Source organism: Colias philodice, chromosome 25 (assembly GCF_061535455.1).
Source record: "Colias philodice isolate Cphi_HAF_F1 chromosome 25, ilColPhil1 Martin Lab GWU primary, whole genome shotgun sequence".
Classification (NCBI taxonomy): domain Eukaryota; kingdom Metazoa; phylum Arthropoda; class Insecta; order Lepidoptera; family Pieridae; genus Colias; species Colias philodice.
Window position 1 is genome coordinate 3,108,655 of NC_143110.1, and position 12,658 is coordinate 3,121,312.

Genomic DNA, 12,658 nt, shown 5'->3' on the forward strand with positions numbered 1-12,658 from the left:
GATAATATATAGCCTATATTACTCGTGGATAATGTAGCTTTCGAATGGTGAAAGAATTTTTAAAATCGGTCCAGTAGTTTATGAGCCTATTCATTACAATCAATCAAACAAACAAACAAAGAAAGTTTTCCTCTTTATAATATTAGTGTAGATAGTAAATTATTTTTTGAAAAATAAGGTCATAAAGAAGTTTCACTTCTTACGTGTGTACTCTAGTACACGCACACATTTTTTTTCTTAAATTAGGAAGTTTTGCAGAGGATATTTTCTCCAAAACTGTGGCTTCGTGACTTTCATACTCAAATTTCAGCCTTCTTACATTAGACTTTTGTTTGAGGTACTATAGATATACACAGTTATCTAACTGTCTAGATTGAACTGCCAAAAATACTTGATTGTGAACCGATTATATGATAGGTCATTATCAAATGCTCCAATAATGCCTTAAGTTTTTCTTAACTATGCAATAATGTCGATTGATCGAATCGAGGTTGGTTCGATTAAGGTTATGTGACCTTCACATATTGAAGTGTTCGGTTACGTATTTTTCCCATATTACTGGCTTAGAGATTAGTATAAGTTGTTAGATAATCTTGGCGTGATCAAGAAGTAGGCGTCATCATCATCATCATCATCAGTATTAGTATAGCGGATAAGGGTGTATGTCTATGATAAGTAAGAATAATGTTTAAATAATAATCTTTTAATCTTAAAGTACCGTTCTTTCTCACGTGATTTTCTTCTTCCAATGTTGACTATAGGGATAAATGCAGAACTTCTCAAGCTATAATATTATAATCAAAGTCTATAGTCTCATTAGGCAACAGAAAGAATATTCTTTTATATTTTTGCAAACATGAACATTAAACGAATAACCAATTGCATAAAATACAAAATGAACGAGCACCGTAGGTACAGTTGAATCGCATCTATCCATGCTCGAAAAATGTCCCAAAAATCGACACTCGTTAGTTTCTCTAATTGAAAACTCAAATACAAAGCTGCGGACAGTTAAACAAATAAACGATTCAAATGATTTTCGTCAACAGTCATCATAGATAAAAAAATATGGCGCTCAATTTGCTGTCATTTATTTCAATAAACATTTGACGTTTGTCGTCGCTAATATGAAAGAAGCATGAGTCCATTTCACGAATTTAGCTGTGTGAATGGGAAAATTTATCTAGGAATAGAATTTATGTATCGTATGATGATATATTTGTTGGTGTTTATAATCGTTTATATTAGGTGGTGTTTAATCTATTGCTTTGTTTATTTATTTGTTAACACGTTGTTAAAGACTATTGAAGATACTCGTAGACCGTAGTAGAAACTGTAGCCGAATGCGTTGCGCGTCAGATGTAACAGGTCGATAGAATTTATTCATTATTTTTGGTTAAATAATATTTCTGCTGCCATATATATTCAGTCTTCTTTCCAGACTTTTTAAATTAAATATCTTTCAAAATCAGCACTGAAATTATTTATTATTGTTATCTGTTATGTGTATGTTCTTAAATTTTATTGGCACTTCAAAACGTATGCGGGTCACCTGCCACTTGGCTAACTGACTACCGCAAACCACGATGCTCATAAAAGCAGTAGCATCACGGGAGCCTTGAGTTTTATGTTATAACGTAAAAAGATAACGTTTTCGTATGTAAAAGAAATGGTGATATAAAATAATCAATATCTTTATTCAGTATTGAAAGAATTGTTTTTTGAGTTGCTATCAAAACACAGATTTAAAAAGAGTATCGTCATTGATATTGAATAATAGAAAATTGGCTTTAGCATAACAGAATAAATATTGATAATTTCCATATATTTGATGAAGTCAGGGACGAATTTTTTTTTCTCTATTTTGGATAATTAACAGAAGTGTAAGGTATTAGACACGAACATAACCTAGATACAGGTATAACTGCATTACCAATGACATTGGCTACAGATTAAGTATACATAGTGTATATAATATACATGTACATTGCGTGTACAACGCGCACAAAACTATGTCAAAGTGTAACATTAAAAATGTGTAGCGCAGTGGGGTCGATGTACAGTGTTAAGGGGCACACAAATAGGCGTGAGTCATGTAAACACAGTGTACTAGTTCTGTATGGACTGTATGGGATTCTTTAGTTTGTGCAAGCCGATGCTACCGCCTTTTATCCTACTAACATTTTAAATGCGAAAGTTTGTATGTCTGTTTGCTAGTTAATGCTTCACGAAAAAATTGCTGAACGGATTCTCATGGAATTTGGCACGCACACAGAGTGTAACTTGGATTAATACATGGTAATGACGGATTTTCCTTTGACTACACGGGCGAAGCTGCGAAGAAATGTTAGTGTCGTATATAATATGGTTGAACCAACGATAACTAACTAGTTACTAGTAGAACGTAAAAGGAAGGTCAGTTTTGAAAATGAAATAAGGTGGTAGAGACAAATATACTCAGGTCATGGGTATTCTTTGTGCTAAGAGAATTTATGAATTTGTCAACAGGCACGTTAAACTCATAGAATGGTATTCTATGAGTTTAACATGATTAGAGATAGTAATAAATTAGAAAATCTAATGCTCAATTCACTATGTACAGTAGCTAGCTTTCTACCCGTTGTCCTATCTTCATCATGCGAAATTTAAATAGTGGCTGAGTTTGTCGAGTAGGTATTCCAATTTCATGCATTTAAAAGATGAATGAATGACATCCATGCGCTATGTCGCTATCGAAGAAACTTGTTTTTATTTTTTATATAAATAGATACAAACGGTACTTCATTTCTCACACATTAACGTCTCATACAATTACGCATATCTCCGATCAGTATCAAGCTAATACTCGCATCGCTTACCATCAAGAGATAACAACTTTTTGTCCTGGAGGCTACTATGATGTCTTTAGCAGTATTATTTCCAGTGTGGGACAGTGATAGCGCTAGACGACTTATACGCGATTTCCAAACTGGAAATAATACTGCTTTAGCCCGGCCGTACACGGACTGCTCGGCAGTTAACGTCTGAGCGACGTACACGGACTGCTCGAGCACCGCGCAGTTGACGGTTTGAAGCAGTCCGCGTACGGCAGTGAATGAATGTCTATAGTTCACCGCGCGGTTGCGGCTTCAAGCCGTCGGTCACAACTGCTTGAAGCGGTCCGTGTACGGCCGCCCTTAAGACATTATGGTGCAGGGCCAGAAAAAAGGTCGTCAATAGCGAGCCGTAGTAATGTTACAAGTTACAAGTATCTACATAAATAAAATTACGCTGAATGCTTGTTCGTTGGCCTCAACTCAAACATGGTAATTAAGCGCACAGGTGCAAAGGCATCTACGGCTTTTTAATTATCGACAGCTCCAGTGCAATTAATTTCTGCTCTTTTACGGTTTAATGCTTTTGTAGGTTCGCTGCTTTTTGCTTTGAGTGTATTATAGTATTGAGAATCTTTATAGTTGGTAATGGTTTGGTTTCTTGTTTTGAGGTTATAGGATCGTGTTTATTTGTGTGTATAATCGGTTTTAGTGTTCTAAATCTATTTATTCCTTGTTGAAGTCTATTACTGTATTAATAATCTTTTAAATCGTATTTTCAAACCATCAACTTTTAGCCAATTAACATTGTAATGATGTATGAATTAAATATATTAAGTTACAGTACATAGTAACAAAATGTGGGCAATTCTGGGCATAATAGAAAATTATAATATCATAGCGCATTGAAATTCGAAATCCTATACATATTCTTATAAGTATTTTCAGCCATTATTCTCAAGGGCTTCAGATTTTAAATGTAGTGTGTAGGATGGAGGGCGTTCATTGTTTATGTGTAGATATTTATTTAAAACAGCTGTTTAACATATTTCGTATATGAAAAATAGGAGACAATATATAAAAATAGATGTCTCGTATATTTTTGTAAGAGCGAGCGCGCACGAGCAACTTTGTCTCCGCAACTACAATTTTGTCTCTCCCATCAATTTGTATGGGGAGTTGCGTCGCTACGTGCGCGCACTTTCATACTAGCCCATGGGTGAAGAGACAAAATAGTTGCGGAGACAAAATAGTTGCGGAGACAAAATAGTTGCGGAGACAAAGTTGCTCGTGCGCGCTCGCTCTAAAATTGCAGAATGTAAGGTTTATTAATGTTCCCAGCAATGGAGGTTTTTATGAAATAATTCAATTGTTCGTCTATGACCTTATCTTATTATCTTTCTTTGATTTTGATCTATTTTAACTATACTGTGGCTGTATATACTGTGTCTGAATAGCGTCTCAAAGAATTATTCATTTGGAGCATTTTAAGACTGAAAACATAAATAGCGATCAAATAACCAGTATTATTTATTGCGAGAAAGTAATTTGTGTACAAACGAGAAATCGAGAGTTGTTTATTATTTATTTCAAGTCAATAATCTTCTTATATATAAAAATGAATCGCAAAATGTGTTGGTAAGCGCATAACTCGAGAACGGCTGAACCGATTTCGATAATTCTTTTTTTATTATATTCCTTGAAGTACGAGGATGGTTTTTATGTAGAGAAAACGTAAATATGTACCACGGGCGAAGCCGGGGCGGACCGCTAGTTGTTAATATATCGAATTGATATTCCCGAATCGATCATACGACTATGTGCATATATCTTCCGCATTTCATGAAAACACTTGATAAATGCAACGTATGACACATATTAATTAATTGATAATTGCAGTAGGTACGGCTGTGGTTTTGTGATGTGTTTCTCGTGAATTGCTTTTTCCATGATGTTTCCTGCTTGTGAATGCAAGTCATGTGTTGAATAATTTAAAACAATTTTTTAAATATTGTATATGTATAATTAGTGAGTAATGATAAATTAAGATACAATATATACAAAGTTATATTTAATTCTCATGCTTGTATTATAACTTAGAAATATTAAGAAATATCTATACTTAAAGTTCTTGGATTTTCCGTACGCGTTGATTTTTAGATTAATTTAATACGCTTAATGTGAGCTTTCCGTCGCGGTTTCGTCCGTGGTGTCTAAAACTTAACATTTTACTTGTACAGTTAAAAAACCTTTTCTGATAACCACTCTGTCCATAAGTGGAAAGAGGATGATAATCATTGCATTAACAAATTATGTACTAAAACCTTCCTCGAGAACTATTGGGAACTTGAATGAAAATTGTTGTTTATCGCAAACAGACAGACAGACGCGGTGAAGAATTTTGTTTTATAATATGTAATAGAATAAGTTATGGTTTTCAAGGTTCGTATGCTAACACATGGAACATGATTTTGAATTGAGGTTATGTAGATTTTTGTGAACGAGAATTTCGTGTTTAGAGAATTTGTGTCGTAGCTATAGTAGTCGTAGGTGCAAGAAATATTTTATATACGCTATGTTTTTTTATGTATAAGGTATTATTCAACTATTCAAGGGTATTATTGGTATTGGTAAATTTCTTTGGCGGTAAAATTTAAAAACAAACTTTCTCAGTTCAAGTTTCACGCGGTATTTTCAATGTTGAGATATTCAAAGCTCTATATATATGTTAAGATATTCATATTTTTAATTAAATCTGTTCCTAAAACTAGTAGTTAATAGAGTATAAGCATTAATTGAATACTAAACAGGTTCTATAACAACTTTTTACGATTATGACCGTATTTTTTTCATTAATTGAAATACTTATGTTTATAAATAACTTTTATCGAGCTTCTTGCTCCGAACGACCACACAATCTAGCCCTACATGTGGTAATACTACAAGCTCAAAATAAAACATAAGATCGTCTCCAGCTGTTTAAACTGCCGTTAAAATAGCGTAGGCAAACTGACATGTTCATAAATAGACGTTTTATCTGTATCCGAACGATTTTGTAAATCGTCCTTGACTCAAACAAAGCTTTACGAAACAAACACCTCTGTGACACCTGAAGATGATCAATTATCGATGTTTTACGTCCCTCTCTAGCGAATAGGAAATGCCTTTTACGTGAATAGAATGGCAGTAAAGTGTGTTGTAGTGGCTCCTGTCTCCAGCCAGTCTCGACGCGCACGCGGCGCGCTTCGCGCGCTTTTCTGAATCGATGTTTTAGTGTTCGAAATTCGAAGTTTGAATCGAAGTTTATCGATGTTTTTTTATCTGTGTAAGCTCAGTGTGTGTTCTTTATTGAGTTGCCAGTATTTAACGGTTTGTTTCAAGTTTTAACGGAATATCCTTTTACTTGGAATAATTGAATGGAAACTAGGTTGATGACGTCAAAACATATAAATAAACAATTTTGCGGAATTTAAATGGCATACGCGTACGGCGCTAGCTTTTGTTAATTTATCACGCAAACTATTAACCTATTTTAATTGTCATTAACTCTGGAATTATATGAAATATTTAACCGGTATTATATAAATAACATTTTTCGACGAAAGACGCGCAGCACTTCATAGATGTTATATTTTAATTTTAATTTTAATTTTAATACTATTATAAAGGCGAAAGTTTGTAAGGATGTATGGATGTATGGATGTATGGATGTTTGTTACTCTTTCACGTAAAAACTACTGAACCGATTACAATGAAATTTAGCACACACATAGAGGGTAACTTGGATTAACACATAGGATAGGTTTTATCCCGGAAATCCCACGGGAACGGGAACTATGCGGGTTTTCCTTTGAAAACGCGGGCGAAGCCGCGGGCGGAAATCTAGTTTATTCATATTTCATATGTGATCATATGAAATATTTACTGGTTAATGTATTTTTTTTAATTACTTGCTTACATATCAAACATCATTTTGAGCAAAAAAGGTTCACCATTTGGGTTTTTCCTGGTCGTTTTTTCTAATTTTTTGTCTAGTTAGTACCTTCTTCAGCCTTCATCATACATAACTATCTTATAATACAGTCGTTACCTTTACAATTTTTATTTTTAAAATACAAAGTTTACGAAACATTTGTCGATTTTTTTTTCTGCATATAAATTAACGGCGCTGCTTAATAAAGCAAACTAGTCAATAACAATTATGTATATAGAGCATAAAAAGCTCTATATTTAGAACATTAATTATAAAAAAACCTCGCTTTTTACCCGGCCAGTATTACCTTGTTGCAATATGTATCATTTTTTTCACTTCCTACATGGTAAGTGTGAAAACAAGGACGTGTATAATTAATTAATATAAATTATTTATCTGTATCATGTTTGACATGACGTTATTTATTTACGCAATTTGTTATTTTCTGTTTAATGCATGAATGCAGCTCATTAGCTTTTGTTTTAAGTAAGGCAATATAAATGCTACATAATATTATATTTTTAAAATTAAAATTTTATCAGTTTTCGAAATTTGATTAGGTTGATTTTGAGTGGATAATTGTGATTACTTCATGGATCACATTATTCTGTCCTACTAATTATTTAGGTACATATTATATCTATACTAATATTATAAAGAGGAAAGGTTTGTATGTATGTATGTATGTATGTATGTATGTATGTATGGTTTTCACGCATAAACTACTGAACCGATTTTGATGAAATTTGGCACAGATAATATTTAGACCCTGAGAAAGAACATAGGCTACCTTTTATTGCGAAATATGTACCACGGGCGAAGCCGGGGCGGACCGCTACTCGCTAGTTTTGTTTATAAAATCAATGTCTAGTAGAGAGCTTTAAATATTTCACATCCACCTAAAGCTCTATCAAAACAAGCCCATATATAAATCCATGTTACTATTACCCCAAATTCAAAAGCGCAGCAGTTCCACAGATAAATAAACGGACAAATATTATCTCCATAACAACGTAAACGTCCGTTAAACGTCATGTTAACAATAACACTTGTTAACTTTACGTCCATTTTCTATAACAAAACACACTTCGTGAATATATTATAGGTTATGGGTCCGATTTGGCTCATGTCCAAAACATTCCGAATTGGTGATACAATATCGTCCCATAGACACACAATAGCCCATTTGTGTGTGTCACGGGTGTGTGGGGATACAGACTTTTTAGGAAATCACTTGTTGTACTAAACAAAAATCTTCATTTATACTTATAATATGTTACTAGCTGTCCCGGCAAACATTGCTCTGCCTTACTCTGGGTATGAAATATTCTTAGATCTACCCAATAGGCTTATAAAATTTCATGAGAATTGGTAAAGCCGTTCCGGAGGGGTATGGTAACTACCAATGTGACACAAGAATTTTATATGTATAGAGATGTACTTAACCATCACGTTTACAAGGCCGTTTTCTGAATTGAGAATTGATTTCATTAAGGTTTGAGAAAGCTTATGTCACATACAAAAAAATGCTAAAGCAGCATTTTGGTATGGTTTGATACGTTCTTCGTCTACGTTCTTAACGTCAAATACTCAATTCAGAAACCAACAATAGACAATAAATTAGACCTGCTTAACAAATTAACTTAATTATCTTCATGCTAAAGAGATTGTCACTTTTATTTTTATAATTGTAGAAAAATAAAAGGTCTGATATTCAATCTTAGAGCTAGCGCGCACGAGCAACTTTGTCTCCGCAACTTTTTTGTCTCCGCAACTATTTTGTCTCTACACCCATGGGCTAGTATGAAAGTGCGCGCACGTAGCGACACAACTCCCCATACAATTGATGGGAGAGACAAAATAGTTGCGGAGACAAAGTTGCTCGTGCGCGCTAGCTCTTAGCGAATTGACTGTCAATGTAATCTGTAAAGTTCACTTGGATTTATCGACAACTTTAAGTCAATATGCCATTACACTTATCTTACGTATAAATTTTACTGTGGCCATGAAATTTTCTTTATTACTGGCTTTAAATTACAATGTATCGATGTATAATAAAAAAAAGAAAGGAAGATGAGTAATTATTTAGCGTAAAACTTTTATACCTAACGTTTTAAGACAAAATTTATTAAATGAAAACATAATCCATACTAATATTATAAATGCGAAAGTAACTCTGTCTGTCTGTCTGTTACTCAATCACGCCTAAACTACTGAACCAATTTTCATGAAATTTGGTATTGAGATATTTTGATACCCGGGAAAGGACATAGGCTACTTTTTATCCCGGGAAAATGTCGCAATCCCGGAAATCCCACGGGAACGGGAACTATGCGGGTTTTTCTTTGACTGCGCGGGCGAAGCCGCGGGCGGAAACCTAGTAGGTACTATAGTACATTTTAAAATCATTCAGATCATATTATAATTATTAGAACGTACGAAAAATAATTATATTTATATCACTTATTTTGTACTACTACATTTGGACAACAGTATACAAATTTAGTATAGGTATGTACTAGTAATTTATAATAAAACGAATTCCCCACTCTCTCTACGGCATTCACAAAGCGACTGTTTGTGAGTGCGTCTGTCTGTTGGTTGTTTGTTTTTGGAATGGATTTATGGGTGTTTGAATGTCAACGTTGTCTCCATGTGGTTGGAAATAGATGGGCGTGGTATTTGACTAGTTGTAAATCGTGGATCTACCCTTGCGTTTATATTATAGATGAATAAGTAGTACGGTTAAGCAAAGAGGATAGGTATAAAGAAAATAATCTTAAAAACAAACAACTCGAGCTACAAAAGATTGGAATTCCGTTCTATTTTCTGTCTCCTGATATCTAAATAAGTTAGACCTCTAAAAATATATAATTCATGAAAGTAATTTATACCTACTCTTTGTTACTATTGTATTATTCGTGCAAAATAATAAAATAAAAATAATTTAAATCTTATACAAAACTTTAACCTATACATGCGTAAAACCAAACACAATCAAGTCTTTAATCTTACAAAGCAACCGTATCATTACGAACATGAACTCGACATCATAAGCCCCCTACATTACAAGCGATAACTTTCAAACTACCAAGATGTCTAGGGCACCTAAATTATACCTATACTACACAACTATAGTATTATATTATCTGTGCCTATACCTAGTACATTATTAGTTCTGCCGCTACGTAATCTTGTCTGCTTTTGAAGTTGGTTAGTATATGAATCTTGTAGTTCTGAAGGATTGTGTTAATTATAGGGTCTAGAAAAAAAAGGTCGGGAATCTATAGTGTGATGTTGTATGATATGTATATTTATTTATGTTTATATGGTACCTAAATAAAATATGGGAGAAATGGTGTGGTACTCAAACTCAAATATTTAAATATGTCACAAAATTTCCAAAATTCAAATTGTTATTAATTGAAATACATAGTGGAAACTAAAAAGCTCATCAAATGTGCTAAAATTAAAAATAATGTAAAAACAACACTCAATTAACTAACATTGTATTTGTTACAATTATTGCTTTGATAAAAGCATTTTCTTTGATCCCGGAAAAGTTAAAAAGCGCTACTGCACACGGAAATTGTTTTACATTTTACTCCATTTAATATATATCTCAATATTGAAACAGTAATAATTCAGTTCAAACGTGACACCGTACACGACTATTCCTTATAAATGTATCATGTTGATATTTATAATACGTGTGTATGTATGCGTATACGCACGAAAGTCGTGGACTGATCTGAGTCAGACGTTATTTTAACTGTCACTTGCTAAACTAAATATCATATTACTTGGTGAAATTTTTAACGAAAATATGTTAGTTAGTACTTAGTAGCTGTCCCGGCAAACGTTTTACCTTACTCTTATCAATTAGGGGGCTGAAAAATAGATATCCGATTTTCAGATCTACCCGATATGCACACAAAAGTTGCCGTTTTGCAAGAATTGAACTTCAAACACGGCGATAGAGTAAAAGAGTTTGATCATGTTTTTAAATTAACATGTTGTACTCGTAAATCATTTTAAAGCTTGCTTGACAGAAATTTCCACTAAGCGATTAGTAAGGCCGACAATTTGTCGTACGTATCAATGTATGAGTGAAACGTAAACAACTCTATTGCATACAGAAGTAAAGAAATATTACATTAAAATAATAATAACTAATTTCAAGGCAACCCAGAAATCAACTTTTTGTTTGTATAAAATTATTAGTTTAATAAGCCTTAAAAGATAAATATTTAAGTTCTATTTACTTAAATAAGTCAAGTTCATAAGAACACAATGATTTATCAACGAAATTGATATTGGTATACTTACATGATGTTAAAATAAAGAATATTTTCCTTCTTAAAATGTAACATAGAATTTTCCATTAAGGGCTTGGTCTAGTAGTGCAAACAAATGCATCCTGTCATCCTATATGTAAATAATACAAATGTACTAAGGGAAAGTTGCTCCACTTAATTTTTAAAAATTAAATCATTCGTATGCATAATTTGATATTCGTAATAAGTACCAGAAATGACAATTGGAAACAATTTTCGTGAAAATTACACCAGGTGATTTTTTTTATCAGTACACAAAATTTGCGAATACGTTCTAATGATATCTTCAAATGCATAACTCTATACATTTTTTTCGACCTAAGTTTCTTAGTGAAAGTTGTTCAGTTTAACTAATAAAACGGATAAACAAATTTTGTATAAAATAAAAAAAAATGTAATGTTTGTGTTAATAAATTATAAAATAGAATACGCAAATGAAAACAAAAGATATTTATTTCTGACTAGCTTCCGCCCACGACTCCGTCCGAGCGGATGTCGGTCTTCGCGTGGATGGTTTATTTCTCCATTTTGAACTGGGAAGACGTTTCTCACTAAATTAATATTAGACGATCACTCTCGCTCGCCACACTGGACACGTCCGCTCGCATCAAAATTCATAAATTACATATATGCATCGCGCGGAACGCCGTCCTTATATAGGAGTCGAGGAGGCGTGGTGTGGTGCGGCCCGCGTGTGCCGCAAACGGTTCAAGCCAAATCCGACTTTTGGCGCTACAGGTTACATCGCTGAATCCACTGCGGGTAACGCAACGTGTGTTCGCGGTTCTACAGAACAACGTCTATGGATAAAACTGAAAAATTAAGATTTATTTTAGACGTATTTTTCCAGGATAAAAAGTATTCCATTTTATGCCCAGGATAATAAGGTATATTTATACCAAGTTTCATTGAAATCGAACCATTAGTTTTCACGTGATGCCTTCACATACAGACAGACAGACAGACAAAAATTTTTTTAATCACATATTTGTGTTTGGTATCGATCCAGTAACACTGCTATTTATTTTTTAAATACATATTTTCAAAGTACAGAATTGACCCTTCTACGGATTTATTATATTATTATTATGTATCTTATATATAAAATTCTCGTGTCACAATGTTAGTCTGCATACTCCTCCGAAACGGGTGGACCGATTCTCATGAAATTTTCTGTGCATATCGGGTAAGTCTGAGAATCGGCCAACATCTATTTTTCATATGTACCACGGGCGAAGCCGGGGCGGGCCGCTAGTAATATATAGATTTATATGGATAAACCTAATAAATATTTTGCTAGCATTCTGATGCTTTATCGGTTGCACTGGATTTTTCTCTCTCAGTAGGCAATTTATGTAAAATCTTGATAATGATCCATCATTTTATTTTTTTTGCCTAAACTTATATATTCTATTTTTAACGAATGATTCACTCCAGTCCAAACAGCAAATAAGCAGACTTCTGCTTCTGCAACGTTTAGTTGTCCCTGAATTTGGAAAAAATAGTCATGATTCTTATCTATGACAAAAGTGTTA

General features: G+C 33.4%; 1 protein-coding gene across 7 annotated transcripts in view; it reads left to right on the forward strand.

Annotated features, from left to right (window-relative positions):
- Nucleotides 1-12,658, forward strand: part of Fak (protein tyrosine kinase 2 Fak) — a 153,842-nt gene that overhangs the window by 93,479 nt on the left and 47,705 nt on the right. The window contains exon 1 of one of the 7 annotated variants that reach the window (XM_089710761.1): nt 6,026-6,182. The exons of 4 other annotated variants lie outside the window; for them this stretch is intronic. The gene's annotated coding sequence lies outside the window, so the exon portion shown is untranslated. Of the gene's footprint in view, nt 1-6,025; nt 6,183-12,658 lie in introns of those variants that run through there. 2 more of the 7 variants (XM_089710767.1, XM_089710762.1) reach the window with 2 other exon arrangements.